General features: G+C 43.5%; 1 protein-coding gene across 1 annotated transcript in view; it reads right to left on the bottom strand.

The window, feature by feature from the left end:
- Window positions 1–15,762, bottom strand: part of ZSWIM6 (zinc finger SWIM-type containing 6) — a 140,338-nt gene that overhangs the window by 59,148 nt on the left and 65,428 nt on the right. The window lies entirely within an intron of this gene.

Here is a 15,762-nt window from a genome sequence, read left to right as displayed (position 1 = left end):
TCTATTTCTGAGAAATTACATAAAGAACTTGCTTTAATTTCAAATATGATTAACTCTTGTACATACCCTTTTCATTAATACAATCAGAAGGGAGCAAAAAAACCTAACAACTGGTTTACAATACCTCTTTGCCGTTCCACCACAACCATCACAACATTCATAAAGGTTTGACATTAATAAAAACATTTCTTTGTGAAAAGATAGCTGCAGAAGCAGAGCTGCATCTGATGAAGATGAGCACAAAAATCCCAGCAGCTCAGTAATTTGGCAACAGTTTTTCAAAGTCCTCACCAGGAAGCCGGCAACACCTACCAGCATATTTAACCATTCTCTCAACCACTAAGAGGGAAGTAGTGCGCTCTAGTGGCATGAACCCAGCTCCTAATCGCAGTGCCTGACTCACTGCCACAAATCACTCTCTGCTTTCACCTCTTCCACTGCGGAGCTCGTGTTAAAGCTCACCTTCGCCCAAACAACCTAGTAGGAAGGTTGTATTTGTGTAGTTCCTTGGAGATGGAAACTGCTGCAGTTACCCATACACAGGATATCTGATTTACAATACAGAATGAGACATGCAAATTGTTTCAGACATCTGCATTATGGTCCTATTTTCCATTCAGTATAATAAAAGCACAAGGCAAAAGGGCTAGGCTTTACTGACTTGTAACAAGCTATGGTATATACCATGCAGGCAATGTTTGCTTAGCAAAAGTGCCACTAGTCAACACAGCACTCTGTTGAATGAAGGTCTCAAACTTTGAAGAGCAGACCTAAAACCACTCCTGTTTGCCTAACACGAAAGCCCAGCCTTGGCTCTCAACACTATCACTGAATAACAAAACTCGAGGATTTCTTTTGAATTTTACATACACATGACACTGATTCTGGCTCAGGCACTGCCAGAGGCATTTAATTTGTTGTACTAGTACTAAACTTGAATGGACAGAGCATGTAAGGTCAGGGATGACGACTACAAGTACGGTGATATATATTAGCTATTTATAATGTAAATAGAAAACCACACTTGAAGTCCAAAACTGATTTAGTATTCTTGAAATATCAGAAAAGTGTAGTGTAGGAAGCAATATCACATGAAAATTAGGAAGGAAGAAGAGAGAAAAACATACACACCTATAGCTCTCATCCAAAATATTTTATCTCTAATTGGTTTTAAAAGTTAAGGACACAGAGAGGGAAATCTTTCCATTTTGCAATTTGTTTACACTGTACAATTCAGAATGGGCTGCACAATCTGCATCACTGGATTACATTCAGCTGCAGTACTTTGACACTGTACACTGAAAAAGGTCATACACACACACTAAGATAGACTTTGCAAGAGGATGTTTACAAGTTGAAGCACTTAAGAGTCAAGAAGCAGGTAAACTGTAAAGTGCACACAGAGGAAAGGAGGTAGACAAAAAAAGCACAGGTACACTCAGAATTCTCGCTCTTGTCTCCACTCAACACTTGCATGGAGAAGTGGAATAATTGCTGCTCACATCACAGAATCATTAAGGTTATAAAAGACTTTCAAGATCATCACGTTCAACTGTTAATCAAATGCTACCAAGTCCACCACTAAGGTATGTCCCTCAGCACCAAATCTGTATGTGTTCTGAGCAGTTCTAGGGACAGCCATTCCAAAACTTCCCCGGCCAGCCTGTTCCAATGCCTGACCACTCTTCAGTGAAGACATTTTTACTAATGTCCAAGCTAAACTGCCCCTGGCACAACTTGAGGTTGTTTCCTCTCATCTTGTTGCTTGCTACCTTTGGAGACATGACCAGCCATCAGCTTTCTACAACCTCCTTTCAGGTAGCTGTAGAGAGCTCCTCTCAGCCTCCTCTTCTCCAGACTAAACAATCCCAGTTCCCTCAGCTGCTCCTCACAAGACCTGTGCTCTAGATCTTTCACCACCTTCATTGCTCTTCTCTGGACACACTCCAGCACCTCAATGTCTTTGCAGTGAAGGATCCAAACCTGAACACAATATTTGGGGTGTGACTTCATCAGTGCCATGTACTGGGGCGCAATCACAGGCACTTGCCTGCTCCTGCTGGCCACACTATTCCTGATACAGGCCAGGATGCTGTTGGCCTTCTGGGTCACCTGAGCACACTGCTGGCTCATGTTCAGCCAACTGTCAAACAGCACCCTGCAGGTCCTTTTCTTCTGGGAAACTTTCCAGCCAGTGTCCCCCCCAGCCTACAGCATTACATGCAGTTGGTCTCAGCTCATCAATCCAGCCTATATATGTCCCTCTTTAGAGTCTTCCTATGCTCAAGCAGATCAGCACTCCCACCCAACTTAGTACCATCTGCAAATTTACTGAAGGTGCACTCAGCTCCACCACCCAAACAATCAACAAAGATATTAAACAGAACTAGCCCCAGTACTATGGCCTGGGGAACACCATTAGTGAGAATAGCCCCTCCCACTGCATCTCATTTTGGCTTTTAACCAGTCATAGTATGTTACTGTGTCTTCGCTCCCCAAAAAAGGCTTAGCCAGCTCCATTTATTACAGATTAATTCCTAGTAAGCACAAGATAGATTTGTGGTCCCAAGAAATCACACAGGAGTTTTAGAACACTTTTCTAAGAAGTACTATCTCTGATCTATGAGCTGAGGAAAAGACTAACAATTCAACAGCAAAGGGCCTGATCCCACTCCGTCCTACTCTCAGTAAATACTTGAACCATTAATTCAAGTAGAAAAAGGCCAATGAAAGATCTACTACAGCCAGCTGCTCAAACAGCTAAATTGTCAGTACATAATTCAAGCATTTAAAAGGTTAAAAACTTCCTGGAAAGATGAATACCTCCAGAAATAGTTAGAGTTAATATGAGGCTTTCCTTCAAGTCCCTACACTGTTTAGATACAAACATAGCTCATGGCTCCCCCTCCATCTCCACTAAAATTCTTTGAGAAGTCATGTTATAAGCATCAACATTTATAAACATGGATTCTGGACTAAACAATAACAACAGTAGCAGAGTTAAAGTTACCTAACCTACCCTTCTTAAATTACAGAAGGTTTAAACAAAAGCATTAGGTGTCCTTGCAGGTTAGAATGTAGAAGCTTTGTATTAACTATGCCACAATGATGTACTATACTTAGTAATTACGAAACACTACTTTTCTCCTCCATTTCTGTTTATGTTTTTAAAGAAATAAATTGTTTTTAGTAAATATGACCTTTACAGAGGGTTTCAACACACCACAAAAACCAATTCAGGGCATTTCAGTTTAGCAGACCTGGTAGAGAAGGTGCCTGGCACATCGAATATCACCTTCTTCACTGCCCACAACACTACAGAGTACTCAACGGAGAGGGCTGTTCCCCTCCTGCAGACATCCTTTATCCTTAACCTAACCATCTAAGCAACTCCAAATAAAATGTGAAAAGTTATAGCAAGTAAAATTGATGCACTGTGCTTTCCTAGAAAGCATTCACTGGCAACAATTTACAGCCCAAGAAGAGCGATGTTACATGTTCCTGGAAGAAGTAAAAAGGAATCACCTGTGTGGGAACTCAAAAATAATGACATTCTGTTAACAGAGACAAAGGAGCAAGAAAAGTCTCTTCAGCTCAAAGCTGCAACCTTCTCTCCAAATCGGTATTCCCTTCAAAGGGAGAAATCCTCTTCTACTCAAAGTTACAAACCTTTTATGAAAATTAATTTCAAAACACTCGAAGAACACTTTTTAACTAAAAAATTCATTCATTATTATCTAAAATGCTGGGGTGGGGAGGGGAAATCAATACTGAAATTATATGGTGGTATGCTTCAAAGAAATGAAAGTACAACACAACTTTTTAACTATAAATATAGTTCCTTCTAAAATTTTAGACAGTTGATTTCTTCTCTCTCCATGATTTAAAATTCTAGTGTGTTCCTATATGCACAGGAAACAAAACAAAAACAAACAAAAATTCTGTCAGTAAACTTTACATAGAATACACAGAATAAACCAGGTTGGAAGAGACCTTCAAGATCATCACATCCAACCCATCAACCAATCCAACACCACCTAAACAACTAACCCACGGCACCAAGCACCCCATCAAGTCTCCTCCTGAACACCTCCAGTGATGGCGACTCCACCACCTCCCCGGGCAGCCCATTCCAATGGGCAATCACTCTCTCTGTATAGAACTTCTTCCTAACATCCAACCTGAACCTCCCCTCAGCTTCCTATTCTAAAATACCAATAACATGACATCAAAACACATCACCAGCTTTAAAAAGGCAAGCTAGTCATATGAACATAGAACAGCAGTACTTTAACTATTAAAAAAAGGTAAACCTGCATTGCATGTACTGAAAATATGTCTGTGCTGTCAAGAATTCCAGTGGTTATAAAAACCCAACAAAACAAGAAAAAAACCCAAAACCTACTAAGTTCACACCCGTAATTGGAAGTTTTCATTGCAATGCAACCATGCATCACTACAGGATATAGTTTATCCTTTAAAAAAAGTATAAAAATGACAGAACTGGATTACAGAAATTCCCTAAAGCTTACAAAACCATGTGTTTGAATAGCTTTCTGCCTTCTGCCATGCACCTTTTGAGAACACCATCCAAACCTTACCTACTATGCACATTGCCTGAAATTAGGAGATATGCTACCAAATGCATCGGGCAAGTGGATGCTCTCCTTTCTGTTGATTCATTGAGCCTTTTTCCCAAGAATTTTATGAGAAATACCTGTATATATATTCTAGTCAGGAAAACATGTGCTACTCACAGAGGAAGAGTTTGTTTCAGGAGCTTGCCTTCAGCACACAAGACATATGCATAACTTTTCACCAGCAGTCAGAATCTTCCCCTCTATCTTTAACAGTCATTTAAATTAACTTGCAGACCTATCAGCTAAGGTTTATTTATACTGCTGTATAAACAAACACACAATCACTGTGTAAATACCTTTCCTTCATCTCATCTAACAAACAATAAGGAATGGTTATGGAAGTAGTTTCCAGCTATGCCCATTGGCTATCTTTTCGTAACTTAAGCCAGTGGTTACATTTTTTCCCCCAAGACAAGCAGAAGCCTAAACCATCTTTACAACTCATTTAAATTTTGTCTTTTAAGAAACGTGTTTCCCTTAAGACTACAAAATAGTATCCTTCCTTCAATGCTGTCTGACCTCTGGAACACTCTAAAAACAGATCAACAACACACTTTGAAATTACTATGAAGTCAAACCTTCGCATGCCTCCGCTCAGCCTGAAGCCAAGATCAGCAGCCTATTTATAAACTAGAGAAATTACTGATTAAAAGTGGAAAATACTTACCCCCAGTACCCTAAACACGGCAGTACAAAGGTGATGAGGAGTATTAAAAAAAAAAATAACATGAGCAGCACATGTTTACTCTACATAATGAATATACAGGGTGTAGAAGAGCTTATGTTTTGAGAGCACTGCCACGTAGAATTAAAATGGCATTACCACTGCATCTAAACACTAACAGGATCTGTCACCAGCTACCCAGATTCCACAAATCCTTGTTATCAAGGCAACAGTCAGGATTTTATTATTTCAGCACTTTGACAAGCAAGAGAGAGAGTGGAAGTACCATTAAATAACTCCATGCACACACACCACTGACACCCGAAGTTCACTGCTGCTGGCACAAGCACAAGTGTGTGCATGCTGTGATGGTGAATGCCCTAGTAACTTGAACAGAGAAATAGTTACATTCAAAAATAAAATAAAATCCCAATACTTTTTTCAGGACACACCTTCATGTCTGAGAACTGTTCAACTGATTACATTTAATAGTATCCTTGCTTGAACTAGAAGTGGCTCTGTTCAGTGATTTTACTTATCAGCTCTATGTCCTCTTACGCAGCTCCACTTTCTGAAGCTGACAACATGTTTCCCCAGACAGTGACTGCTTCTAGCTGTGATAACACTCAAAGTCTGTAGTTAGCATGAAGGATTGGTTTCCAGACTAGCTGCTAAACCTTGTGTACCATATTTAGGGGTGCTGAATAAAAGGCCATACCCATGGGAAGGAGCAGACAAGTATTCCAGCTAGGTATTCCATTCCATTCCATTCCATATATATAACATTTGGTACAAAGCTGAGGGATTGTGAGGGTCAAGATTTCTTCTTCAGTTTCTGGTGTCTGCGGAGGACTCTGTTCATTTTGCCTTCAATCCAGGATCTCCTGAGTACAGTTCCAGAATTCAGTTCCTGAATCCAGTCAGTTCCTTTCTGCTACTCCCAGCATCAGTGGTGGTGGTGATTAATTATTGTCACCACCTGCATCAGCAGGGTAGTGTGTATATATACATTTTATTTTATTGCTACTGGTTTCATTAACGTAGTTCAAGTTTTCTCTTCCAATTTGTAAGTCTCCCTCCCTTGCTCCCTTTCCATTTCCTTTGAGAAGGAAGAGGGGTTAATAGAGAGTGTCTGTCACTTGCATTAGTGGCCAAACCAGACCTAGCCCTTGACAAAGGCCCCTACTAACCCCTCAAGGCTGATCACATGACTGCTGCTCAAAAGCAGCCACTTATCACTGGTCTAAACAGGGGTCATGTATGACTACGCATGGGATACATCCATTCAGACAACTCTTCCTTAAAGAGAAAGAAAGCGTGTTCAAACACCAAATAAAACAGCAAAATGCCTTCTCCTGCCCAACACCCATACAGATCTGGACTGTCTTAGACAGATGCAGCAGCTCATGCTGTCTGGAGGTGGAGGCATTGAACAAAGCACGCACCTCATGAGCATGGCCTCAAGGGCACATCAAGGTTTCACTGCTATCCATGTAGTTAAACAACCTGCAACCCAGCCTATATGAACCACATGCAAACTACAAACTGACGCTCTCACCAGCACTGCTCACACCCTCTGATCAGATGTCTGCAAAACCTAAAAGCCATCTGCACTCCAACTGATCGAATACCATTTTAAGTGTTTCTAGCATTAGAATTGTGAGCAAAGCAAAAGTAGTGAAATCTTGGTGTAAATAAGATGTATACACAAAAATGTCTTCTGGACAGCAGTAATATAGAACTCTGCTTAGCACACTGATGTTCAAATTGTCACCTTGGATGCGATGGCAAACAGTGCTCACAAAGCAGAAGCAGACAAGTCACTTCAATTAAGAGTTTAATGTAGCACTGAACATTTGCTAGGAGTGTGAATACATTGCTCTCTGTAACGACAAGAAAGGAGACTAGAGAAAGGAAGAGCCCAGCCTGTACTCCTGGGTGACAAGTAATGGAACTAGAGGAAATGGTTACAAGCTGCACCAGAGGAGGTTTAGGCTGGATATCAGGAAATATGTCTTCACTGAAAGGGTTATCAAACATTGGAATGGTCTGCCCAGGGCAGTGGTGGAGTCACTGTTCAAGTGCTGTGTGGACCTGGCGCCTACGGACATGGTTTAGTGTTGACCCCTCAGTGCTGGGACCAATATATTCTGTAACACTGACTGACTCCTCTCAGGGCAAAAAGATTAGCAATTCATGGCTACAGGCCACCCTCTATCAGGTATACAAGCCAAGACGTTTTATTGCTTGTGTGGTTTGTTTCTATTCTGTTGGTTGATGGTGGTTTGGGGTTAGATGATTTTGTTGTTTGGGAAATTTTGGTTATATCTGTTTTTGTTTGTTTGTTATGGGTTTTGCTTTTTAAAACAGCATCGGTTTAAAACAAACTTTGCTTCTCTTTCACATCATATGAGCACCAGTGAACAAAGTAAAAATCTCAGTGTAAGCCTGGAAAGTGAATGGGTAGAAAAGTACAGGTTACTGTGAGACACAAGTAGGCAGATTTACTGCCAGAAAAATTTTCATATATGTATATAACAAAATACCCCACAAAGTCAAAAGTGCCAAAGAAACAGTAAGTGTTACAAAATGTAGGCAAACTAACATTTTACAGTTTCTGACACGTGGAACATAGAAGCCTCTAACTTTTGAGGAAGATTTAATGGGCTACCTTGGTGCAGCAAAAACGTGAAGCAGTTGCAATGGTGCTGAAGAAAAAGTGGAAAGAAATTCAAGAAACTGGAAAGAAATTATTGTCTACCTAGACTTCCCAAAAGCCCTTGACACTGTTCCCCACAGAATTCTCATGGACAAACTGCTGCTCATGGCTTGGATGAGCACACAGTCTGCTGGATAAAGCACTGGCTGGGGAAAGGGCCCAAAGAGTGGTGGTCAATGGAGTTAAATCCAGCTGGTGGCTGGTCACAAGTGGTGTTCCTCAGGGCTCAGTGTTGGGACCACTTCAGTTTAACATCTTTATTGATGACCTTGATGAGGACACAGAGTGTGTCATCAGTAAGTTTGCAGATGACACCAAGTTAGGTGGCAGTGTTGATCTGCACAAGGGTAGGGAGGCTCTACAGAGGGACTTGGATAGATTGGATCAATGGGCCAATGTTAATGGGATGAGCTTCAGCAAGGCCAAATGCCAGGTCCTGCACTTGGGACACAACAACCCTAAGCAACGCTAAAGGCTTGGGAAAGTGTGGCTGGAAGGTTGTCTGGCAGAAAGGGACCTGAGGGGTCTAATGGGCAAGCAACTGAATATGAACCAGCAGTGTGCCCAGGTGGCCAAGAAAGCCAATGGCATCCTGGCTTGTATCAGAAATGCTGTGTCCAGCAGCAGTAGGGAGGGGATTGTCCCCTTGTACTCAGCTCTGGTGAGGCCACACCTTGAGTATTGTGTCCAGTTTTGGGCAACTCAATACAAGAAAGATGTTGAGGTCCTAGAGCGAGTGCAGAGGAGGGCAATGAAGCTGGGGAAGGGCCTGGAGAATAAATCTTATGAAGAACAAATGAAGGAGCTGGGCTGTTTAGTTTGGAAAAGAGAAGGCTGAGAGGAGACCTCCTTGCTGTCTACAGCTACACGAAAGGACACTAGAGAGGCTGGTGCTGGCCTCTTCTCACAGGTAATTAGTGATAGAACACGAGGGAATGGCAACTGGGTAGGTTTAGGTTGGACATTAGGAAAAGTTTTTTTCATAGAAAGTGGTCAGGCATTGGAATGTGCTGCCCAGGGAGGTGGTTGAGTCACCAACCCTGGATGTGTTTAAAGGTCATTCAGATGTGGTGCTTGGGGTTTAGGGGTGAACAGTTGGACTGGGTGATCCTGAGGGTCTTTGCCAACCTGAATGTTTCTATGATTCTGTGATTCAAAACGAAGGGTAAGTTAAAAAAGGGAAAATTAATACCCAAAAAAGTTACTAGAAGTGTAGCTACTGGAAAATAATTGAGATTTTAACTAACCACACTGTCCAGACTGTCCAGCTAATGTATACTAAAATGTTTATAGTCAGACTGTAACAGGATAAACATAGGTCAGCTTTAGGCTCAAGTTTATATTGAGCCATAAAATACGCTTGAAACAAGAGGTTAAAATAGTTTAGTAATCTACATTTAAATGTAGATAAACATATCTTCATTTTGCTGGTGAATTTAACATATTGAGGGAGCAGCAGAATGTGCAGTCTGCAAGGATCTGCATCCTAGGAACATGATCAGAGTGCCCAAGGAGGACTGATTATGACCAGTCTTTAGAGGATCAGTGCAAAGACATTTATTGCTACCTTTCGAGAAGGAATTCACTCTACTGTGGCAAATAAAAGCTGGCAATGCTCCTGCAAGAAGCAGGCTCTTGATTCATCCCATAACCTCTATCGCCTAAGGTGATTCACAGATCCATCGAGGGGTTTAGATTGGAAGGAACCTTAAAGATCATTTAGTTCCAACCCCCTTTGCCATGGGCAGGGAGACCTTCCACTAGACTAGGCTGCTCAAACCCCCATCCACTCTGGCCTTGAATACCTCCAGGGAGAGGGCATCCACAATCTCCCTGGGCAACCTGTTCCAGTGTTTCATTACCCTCATTGTGAAGAATTTCTTCTCAGTAACCAGTCTTAATCTACCCTCATCCAGTTTATAGTTGTTTTCTCTCATCTTATTACTACAAGCCACAGTAAAGAAATCCCTTCCCAACTTTCTTGTAGGCCCCTTTCAGGTACTGGAAGGCTGCTACAAGGTCTCTATGGAGGCTGAACAGCCCCAGCTCTCTCAGCCTGTCCCCATAGCAGAGGTGCTCCAGCCTTCTGAGCACCTTTGTGGCACTCCTCCAGAACTGCTCTAACAGTTTGATATCCCTCTTATGCTGGCAGCCCCATGACTGGATGCAGTACTCCAACTGGGATCTCACAAGAGCAGAGTAGAGGGGTAGAATCACTTCCCTCAACCTGCTGGTCACACTTCATTTGATTCAGCCCAGCATATGGTTGGCTGCAAGTGCACATTGATGGCTCATATTGAGGCAGTTGTCAATCAACTAACATCCCCAAGTCCTTCTCCTCAAGCCTGTTCTCCAGTCACTCTTCATCCAGTCTCTATTTGTGTTTGGGATTGCCCCAGTGAAGGACCTTGAACTTGGCCTTCTTGAACTTTATGAGGTTGACTTGGGCCCACATCTCAATCCTGTCCAAGTCCCTCCGGATGGCATCCTTTTCCTCCAGCATCTCAACTGGACCACACAGCTTGGTGTAACCTGTGAATTTGCTTAGGGTACACCCAATCCCAATGTTCGTATCACTGACAAGTACGTTAAACAGCACTAGTAGTTGGTCTCTTCTCCCAGGCGGCCAGTACCAGAACAAGAGGACACAGTCTCAGGCTGCGCCAGGGGAGGTTCAGGCTGGATGTTAGGAAAAAGTTCTATACAGAAAGAGTGATTGCACATTAGAATGGGCTGCCTGGGGAGGTGGTGGAGTCACCATCACTGGAGGTTTTCAGGAGGAGACTTGATGGGGTGCTTGGTGCTGTGGGTTAGTTGTTTAGGTGGTGTTGGAGTGGTTGATGGGTTGGACGTGATGATCTTGAAGGTCTCTTCCAACCTGGTTTATTCTATGTATTCTAGTCCCAGTACCAACCACTGAGGGACGCCTCTTGTCACCAGTCCCCATTTGGTCACGGAGCTGTTGACCACAACTCTGAGTGCAGCCATCCAACCAGTGCAGTAAGTGGTCCAGCCCTCAAGTCCATGCTTGCTCTAATTTGGTGACCAAGATGTCACAAAAGACAGTACGAAATGCTTTACAAAGGTCCAGGTAGATGACAGTTGCTCTTCCCTTATCCACTGATGCTGTAACCAAATATCATCTGTCTCTACCAAAAGGAATCAGCAGAAATTAAGTCATGTGAGACCAAGAAAACCTCTAGCAACAGCTACCCATTTTTTTAAGGGAGGAAAAGAGAGGAAGAAGTCAGTGTAACCAATTGTTTTGTTTTGAAATTTCCCTCTGTAGTCCAGTTACATCTCTGCACTTTTCACACTCTTCATTGCTGCTACCACATATAGTTTTCAGGTCACACTATCAGTGTCAGCTTCATTTTGCCTATAGTTACATTCCATCTTTGACTTCATTTTACAGTTCCTCTGTAAGGCCTCAACACTGCTCAGCTTCTATAAATAATGTATTATTAGCAGCAGTTGTCTACACAGCTTTTCAAAGACAAGTCAATTAATACAAGCCACAGAACAGAGCTTCATCAGAAGACAAGTGGAAACAAGAAGAAAACTTTTTTAAAGCTACATCCTTCTTGACTCATAATCAGGGAAAACTGATTGATAAAGGCTTGATCAAACTCACACTGCATTTTTTTTTAATGGGAAGTGGATAAAATCCTAAAAATGAAGACAACAGCAATCACTGATACAAACTTGGGAAGGGATTTTAAAGATTAAAAAACTACTACTTCCTGAAAAGCGTGCCTTACATCCGGGAAAAGCCAGCACAGGATGTCCTAAGGACAGGCACCCCTGCAGCAAAAGCTATTTAGGTCATTCCAACAGCACAAAACATTTCACTGATTGAGTAACTTAAGACTGCACTCAAACAGTTCAAGTTTAAGCTACATAAAAGCTAATGTAATTTTTAAACTAAACTGACCTTCCATCATGAAATGTTACACTTGGCCTAAAAGAGGAAACTGCCACTCCTGTTTCCATTACCAGCTGTGGAATAAACTTCCTTTTGTTTAGAAAATGCAAGCAAAGAAAGATCAATGCTGCACTCATGTCAAACAAAAAATGGCATTAAAACTCACAGTAAGAAGGAAGATCCCTTTTTTATGACCAAGATTCTATTTTTCCACTTGTATACTAAATATTCACAAAAACAGTTCTTAGCACTTAGAACATTATTTTCTTTGCTTTAATTTTTTTACAGGGGCTTATGTATTACTGCAAGAGTCAGGATGTTCACTGAACTTTTGTTTTATTCATAAAGTCAAAGTAAAAAGAGAAAAAGAGGTTTACATGTGTAGAAATAAGAGTCACTATGTAGGACTTTTGGAGGGGCTCAGTTCATTTGGGACAGTAAATTCTACAAGACAAATGTTTTTGACAACTTCCTCTGGTCACCAGACCATTGTAAGGGTTTCCAGGAAAAACAATGAAGTACGACATACTGATCTTCCTGACAAAGAAGCAGATAAAAAGCCACTGAAACCTGAAGGAGTTCCAGGAAGAAAGTCTAAAACAACTACCAACATACAAATGAGTCACCCTTGCATGGCTGAAGCCAACAAAGTAGGAAGAATCATTTTTATAGCTGTCCAGACCCAACTGCAGTAGAGTCCCAGATGCATAGTGGAATCACAAGGGACTACTGGAGTAACAATAAAAGTGATTAAAAAGTGCAAAAGTTACCTGTATTATACATCAGAATATTCATGATAACACTAGCATACAGCCCAAACCCACACAAGTGGACATACTACGTATGAAATCAGGCTCTTGCAGCTCACAGTATTTCCATACTATTGCTAGGCCAGACCCTAATTCACTTCTCACCATTCCAATGAAATCAAAACAAATGCAGCAGTGGTGACAAGTCCATCCCATCAAAACTGGCCAACTAGGCTTGCCATTCTAGTACTCCTTCATACAGCCATGCAGCACCTCTTTTCCAGACATGCAATGGAGAATGAATAGGCTTTGTGTAATAAGAAGAATGGATTTCACAGTATCACAGTCTCACAGTATAGCTAAGGTTGGAACAGACCCCAAGGATCATCAAGTGCAACCTGACAAAACAGACCTCACAACTAGACCATGGCACCAAGTGCCACATCCAATCTCCTCTTGAATACCTCCAGGGACGGCGACTCCACCACCTCCCTGGGCAGCACATTCCAATGACGAACGACTCGCTCAGTGAAGAACTTTCTCCTCACCTCGAGTCTAAACCTCCCCTGGCACAGCTTGAGACTGTGTCCCCTTGTTCTGGTGCTGGATGCCTGGGAAAAGAGACCAACCCCCTCCTGTCTACAATTACCTTTCAGGTAGTTGTAGAGGGCAATGATTTCCAAAGGCACAGACAATTTTGGGTACAAGTTGCCCACGGGTCTTCTTTTATTTATCAAATACAAATTCAAACAAACAAATTTTAAAAAAAGTATGTTTGCAAGCACAAATTTCTTGGCATCTCTGATCTGGGAGCTCTGTGCACAACAAGCACTTGAAGGAAAGTAGGTGTGTGTGTATCAGGGAGCATTCTTCTATGGCTGAAGCAACTGCTAGCATAGAATACATAGAATAAACCAGGTTGGAAGAGACCTTCAAGATCATCGCATCCAACCCATCAACCAATCCAACACCACCCAAACAACTAACCCACAGCACCAAGCACCCCGTCAAGTCTTCTCCTAAAAACCTCCAGTGATGGCGACTCCACCACCTCCCCAGGCAGCCCATTCCAATGTGCAATCACTCTCTCTGTATAGAACTTTTTTCTAACATCCAGCCTGAATCTCCCCTGGCGCAGCTTGAGACTGTGTCCTCTTGTTCTGGTACTGGCTGCCTGGGAGAAGAGACCAACATCCGTCTGTCTACAACCTCCCTTCAGGTAGTTGTAGAGAGCAATAAGGTCACCCCTGAGTCTCCTCTTCTCCAGGCTAAGCAACCCCAGCTCCCTCAGCCTCTCCTCGTAGGGCTTATGTTCCAAACCCCTCACCAACTTTGTTGCCCTTCTCTGGACTCGTTCCAGCAAGTCAACCTCCTTCCTAAACTGAGGGGCCCAGAACTGGACACAGTACTCGAGGTGCGGCCTAACCAGTGCAGTGTACAGGGGCAGAATGACCTCCCTGCTCCTGCTGGCCACACTGTTCCTGATGCAGGCCAGGATGCCATTGGCCCTCTTGGCTGCCTGGGCACACTGCAGGCTCATGTTCAGTCTACCGTCAACCAGCACCCCCAGGTCTCTCTCAGCCTGACTGCTCTCCAGCCACTCTGACCCCAGCCTGTAGCTCTGCATGGGGTTGCTGTGGCCAATGTGCAGAACCCGGCACTTGGATGTGTTCAATCTCATGCCGTTGGACTCTGCCCATCTGCCCAGCCTGTCGAGGTCCCTCTGCAGAGCCTCTCTACCCTCCAGCAGATCAACTCCTGCGCCCAGCTTGGTGTCGTCAGCAAATTTACTGATGATGGACTCGATGTCCTCGTCCAGATCATCAATAAAGATGTTAAAGAGCATGGGGCCCAGTACTGATCCCTGGGGCACACCACTAGTGACTGGCTGCCAGCTGGATGTGGCACCATTCACCATCACCCTCTGGGCTCGGCCCTCCAGCCAGTTCCTAACCCATCGCAGTATGCTCCCATCCAAGCCATGGGCTGACAGCTTGGCCAGGAGTTTGCTGTGGGGGACGGTGTCAAAGGCCTTGCTGAGGTCCAGGCAGACTCCATCCACAGCCTGCCCCACATCCACCAGGCAGTCACCTGATCATAGAAGGAGATCAGGTTGGTCAGGCAGGACCTGCCCTTCCTAAACCCATGCTGGCTGGGCCTGATCCCTTGGCCATCCTCTAAGTGTTGTGTGATTGCACTCAGGATGACCTGCTCCATAATCTTTCCTGGCACTGAGGTCAGGCTGACAGGCCTGTAATTCCCTGGCTCATCCAACCGGCCCTTCTTGTGGATGGGTACCACGTTGGCCAGCTTCCAGTCATCTGGGATCTCTCCAGTGAGCCAGGACTGATGAAAAATAATGGAAAGTGGCTTGGCCAGCTCATCTGCCAGCTCTCTCAGCACCCTAGGATGGATCCCATCCGGTCCCATGGACTTGTGGGGGTCTAAGCTGCTGAGGAGAGCTCCTATCTCTTGCTCATGGAACACAGGGAAACCATGCAGCTCCCTGGCTCCCTCTGCCAGCTCTGCAGGCCAGCTGTCTGGTAGACGTTCTTTCCAGCTAGTAAAAACTGAGGTAAAGAAGGTGTTAAGTACCTCTGCCTTTTCCTCATCCTGTGTTACAACATTTCCTTCCATGTCAACCAAGGAGTGGAGGTTGTCCCTGCCCTTCCTCTTGCTATTAATATATTTATAGAAGGACTTTTTGTTGTCCTTCACATCAGAGGCCAGTTTAAGTTCCAAATATGCTTTTGCCTCCCTAATTTTCCTCCTACATGCCCTAGCAACCTCTTTAAACATTCCATGGGTTGCCTCCCCTTTCTTCCAAAGATTATACACCCTCTTTTTTTCCCTTAGTTCTATCAAAAGTTCATTACACAGCCAGGCTGGCCGTCTGCCCCGGCGGCTCCTCTTCCGGCACACTGGCACAGCCTGCTCCTGAGCCGTCATCAGTTCTTTCTTGAAGCAGGTCCAGCCCTCCTGGGCCCCTTTATTTTTAAGGGCTTTCTCCCAAGGAACCCTCTGAATTATTTCCTTGAGCAACCTGCAGTCCGCCCTCCGGCAGT

This window comes from Dryobates pubescens, chromosome Z, assembly GCF_014839835.1.
Source record: "Dryobates pubescens isolate bDryPub1 chromosome Z, bDryPub1.pri, whole genome shotgun sequence".
In the NCBI taxonomy this organism is placed as follows: domain Eukaryota; kingdom Metazoa; phylum Chordata; class Aves; order Piciformes; family Picidae; genus Dryobates; species Dryobates pubescens.
This window is presented reverse-complemented; position numbering and strand designations above follow the sequence as displayed.